Source organism: Phacochoerus africanus, chromosome 9 (assembly GCF_016906955.1).
Source record: "Phacochoerus africanus isolate WHEZ1 chromosome 9, ROS_Pafr_v1, whole genome shotgun sequence".
In the NCBI taxonomy this organism is placed as follows: domain Eukaryota; kingdom Metazoa; phylum Chordata; class Mammalia; order Artiodactyla; family Suidae; genus Phacochoerus; species Phacochoerus africanus.
Genome location: NC_062552.1, coordinates 12167106 through 12171974, shown reverse-complemented (window position 1 = coordinate 12171974; position 4869 = coordinate 12167106). Strand labels below are relative to the sequence as shown.

The 4869-nt window shown below is 36.7% G+C and overlaps 1 pseudogene; it reads right to left on the bottom strand.

Moving 5' to 3' along the window:
* Positions 1-1200: 1200 nt before the first annotated feature.
* Positions 1201-1340, bottom strand: LOC125137042 (uncharacterized; annotated as a pseudogene).
* Positions 1341-4869: the final 3529 nt, after the last annotated feature.

Here is a 4869-nt window from a genome sequence, read left to right as displayed (position 1 = left end):
GTGATGTTAGTGCCTTTTGACTTGGTACTTGGATAGGTCATAAAACTCTGGATAGTTCTGCTTCTTGGTTGAAATAATTAACTCTTTCACAATGGATTTTGTTGAAGTTTTCCTGAACAAGCACTACATCCTTAAATGGCTCTCTAGAACAGAGCAAAGATGCCCTGTGTGTCTCTGAAATGCATCCGAGGAATAAGGCCTGGTCCCCCTTTATAGACATCTTGAGGAAGATGCAGTTACGTTTTCTGGGTGGTGCCTCTGGGCTGCTTACAAAAGGAGAGCTTTATCTCTAAGTTGGGCTAGCAGAATAAATGCTAAGACTCTTGGAAAATATTGACTCTGAGACTGAGGATTAAGGATTGAGCTGAGATGTTTTCTGTGACAGACTGTGGAAAACAAGCACCAGTGATAAACAGGAACCTGAAAAGTGTGTCACAACCACCACAGATGGACCAGAAGGCAGCCTCCCACATTCTCACAATCAGGAGCTAGAGAGGCCTCAAGGTGGTATTGTTTTTGTTTTACTTTGCAGGTTTGACCAAGTCCCCACAATTTAAAAAAAAAAAAGAGAGAGAGAGACAAAAAAGAATCAGCAAAAAGAAAAGAAGGCTGTCAGAAGGTTGTCAACCAGCCAATGCTTGTGAAAGGAAGAGAGTGGGTCTGTCTCTCCTGGGACTTTGGTTTTGTGTCTTGATTTTCTTCCAAACCACTTCCCCATTTCACTCCACCCACCACTCTTCTTCACCCAAACAAGCCTAAATATACTTTTTTGTTTTTTGCGTTTTAGGACTGCACCCGTGGCATATAGAAGTTCCCAGGCTAGGTGGTTGAATTGAAACAGAGCTGCAGCTGCTGACCTGCACCACAGCCACGGCAATACTGGATCCGAGCTGCATCTGCAACCTATGCCACAGCTCACTCACAGCAATGCTGGATCCTTAACCCACTGATCAAGGCCAAGGATTGAACCCATATCCTCATAGATACTAGTTGGGTTTATAACAAGCTGAGCCACAACAGGAACTCCCTATACTTCTAAATTGAAAAGCAAACTGCAACTTGTGCTCACACTTGTGGGTAGTTTGAAAAAAACTAATAGGGAATTCAAGAATGCAATTCTACATTTTCCCCAGTTTTATTGAGATATAGTGGACATATAATTTTGTATTAGTTTAAGTTACACAACATAGTGATTTGATATATGTGTATATTGCAAAACAATTACTACAGTTTAGTTAATATCCTTCGCCTCACATAGTTGCCAATTTTCTTGTGATAAAATCTTTTACTGATAATAACTGATAATACACTTGATCTTAGCCAAAAGGCTAAGAAGTGATGTGATGGAAACTTTTAAGATCTACTCTTAGTAATTTTGAAATATACAATATCATCTTAATAAGGGTAGTCTCTGCATGTATATTACATCCCCAGCACTTATTTATCTTACAACTGAAAGTTTGTACCTTTTGAACACCTTCATCCATTTCTTTCACCAAAGTCCTCTGCCTCTGGCAACCATCCATCTGTTCTTTGTTCCAATGAGAGTTTTCTGTTGTTGATTTCTAAGATTCTACACAGGCGATGCCATTTATTTTGCCTTTCTCTGTCTGGCTTACTTCCCTTAGCATATTGCTCTCAGGGTTCATCCATGTTGTTGAAAACAGCAGAATTTCCTTCTTTTTCATGGCTGAGTAATATTCCATTGTGTCTATATATCCATCTCTTCTTTATCCATTCATTCATTAGTGGACACTTAGGTTGTTTCCTTATCTTGGCTATTGAGAATAACACTACAATGAACATAGGAGTTCAGATATCTCTTTGAGATCCTGTTTTAAACTCCTTTGGATATATTACTAAAAGCCAAAAGTGGGATTGCTAGATCATATGGTAGTTCTTTTTTTTTTGGCTGCACCTGTGGCATGTAGAAGTTCCTGGGCCAGGGATCAAACTGATGCCACAGAAGTAACCTGAGCCACAGTAGTGACAATGCTGGATGCTTAACTGTTAGGTCACCAGCAAACTCCAGCAGTTCTAGTGTAAATTTTTGGAGGAACCTCCATACTGTTTTCCATAGTGGTTATACTAACTTACAACCACCAGCAATGCACAAGGGCTCCTTTTCTCCACATTTATGACTATCTTTTTGATGATGGCCATTCTAACAGGTATGAGGTGATATCTCACTGTGGTTTCAATTTGCATTTCTCTGATGACAGTGATGCTAAGTACCACTGAGTATATCTGTTGGCCTAATTCTATATTTTTGGGCATCCAGAGAAAAGGTGCAACTTTGTTATATTTTAAGCTCCTTTGACTTTTTTAAAAAAATATTTAGGCTGCACCCACAGCACATCCAGGCCAGGGAATGAATATGCCAAAGCAGTGACAATGCCAGATTCTTAACCCATGGAGCCACAAGGGACCTCCTCCTTTGACTTTTAAAAATACACTTTTAATTTTAGAATAGTTTTAGAGTTACAGAAAAATTGAGAAGATGGTACAGAGCGTCCCCCGAGTCCCCCTATTTATCATCTCCTTTTTCCTCTATTATTAGCAGCTTACATTTGTATTAGCAGCTTACATTTGTATTAGCAGCTTACATTTGTCACAATTAGTGAACCAATGATATTGTTATTAAATAGAGTCCATAATTTATACATATTTTCTCAGTTTTTACTTAATGTCCTTTTTCTGTCCCAGTAACCCATTTAGGTTACCACATTGCATTTAGTCTCCAATACTCCTTAGGCACTTCTTGGCTATGAGTTTCTCAGACTTTCCATGTTTTTGATGACCTTAACATTTTTGAGGAGTGCTGATCAGGAATTTTGTAGAATGTCCCTCAATTAGGATTCAGTGGATGTTTTACTTATGAATAGACGGGGGTTATAGGGTTTTGGAAGGCAGCTCTTTAACTTTTTCATCGTATCTTCTGAACATCAAAAAGCTGTTTCTTTAGCTCTCGTCAAAGCCTGAGGCAGCAAGAAACTTACTCTGGGCATGGGTCGCCCCTGTGCCCTCCACATTTATTATTATTTGCCTTTAATCACTTTTTGCTGTTTACTCTGAAGAAAAAAAAAGCATTTTTAGAAATTGTGGATGTGTTTGGCAATAGCTGCTGGAAAAAAAAAAAGGTGTATCTAGAACTCATTTCTAATTATAGTTGCTGTGCAGGGAGAATTAAAAAATTAAAGTAGCAATGGATTATTTTAGTCACAAACATGAATGGTATATAAATTCTCTTTCCCTGTCAAATAGGGGATCTGGGGTTTTTTTTTTTTTCCTCAAATAATTTGTGCCCTTTTTCATTTTTCATGTTAGTTGCTACAGGAATCAGGTTTATCTTTAACACTGTTTTGCAGTGCTGTTTTTGTACCTTCCAGATTTGGAAAGACTACACTAAAAAGTACACTAGATTGCATCAAAAAGAAAACTCTAGACCAAAATCCCTTATAAATATCACAGTGAAAATTTTAAATAAAATATTGAAACATAAAATAAAGTGCTCATTAAAAATAACACATACCAAACAAGTGAGATTTATTCTGAGAAGGCAAGGGTGATTCCTTATTAGAAGATTCAATAATATAATCCTTTATATTAAAAGAGCTAAAAAGAAAGATCATATAATCATCTCCATAGAGGTAGACAAGGCATTTGACAATGGTAGATTTCATTCATGTTAAAAGTATTCAGTGGAATAAAAATTGATAGCTCCTTCCTTTCTACAATTGAAAGCCAAAATCTTAGTTAACGTAGTAACACTAAAAACTTTTTAACAATGTAAGGAACCAGACAAAGATGCACATTATATTAACTACTATTTTACATGGGGATGTAAGTACTAGCCAACACAATTAGACAATAAAAAGCAATTCTAAGGACAAACATTTGAAAGGAAAAAGCAGCCCACTCTGTAGGCAACATGATTTCACATATAAGAAAATTCCAAAGAACCAGTGAAAACTACTTTAAATAATAAACTTTTAATAGAGATTATAAAATTAACAGATAAAACCCAATAACTTCATATACTAATTAAAATCAAATATGAAATGTAGTAAGGAGAGAGAAGACAATGTTTTTGACAGTAAAAGAGCAAAAACAAAAAACAGGTATGCCTAAACACCCAGAACTTAAATGAGGTCAATTCTAAAACACTGCTGAGGAGGTGTTCCTGCTATGGTGCAACGGGACTGGTGTCATCTCTGGGGTGCTGGGACACAGGTTTGATCCCCAGTGGCCAAGAGAAAAAACCAAAAACCGAAACAACAAACAAACTAAAAACCTAACAAAATACTGCTAAGGGTACAAAAGAAAACCTGAGCAAGTTGGAAAGGCAGGAAGACAACGGCATAAATGTGACAATTCTCACTGAGATGGTTTATAAATTATATAATACCAATAAAGTTAACATTAGGGCTTTTCCCTAGAATGAGACAACCTGATTACTCTAGTAGGGCAGAAACCCCAAGGATGGCAGGAAAATTCCAAAATGAAGATTGGGGATACGAGCCTAGCCCTTCCAGAAGTAACATATTATGAAGCCTCTATATTAAAACAATGTGGTATTGCACAGGAATGGACAAATAGACCAGTGAAGAAAATACAAAATACAGAAACAGACCTAATTACATACATAAAATATAGGATGCAACGAAGGTGATATCTCACATCAGAGAGGAAAACTTGGATTTTTATTGATAGTAAAAATCCAAGTATAATAAATAACCATATAGAAAAAGTTACGCCTTTTTCACCCCAAACACCTGGATATATTCCAACTGAATCAAAGATCTCAATGTAAAAATTGAAACCATGCCGGTATTAAAAGCAAAGATGAATAAATTCCTTTATAGTCTG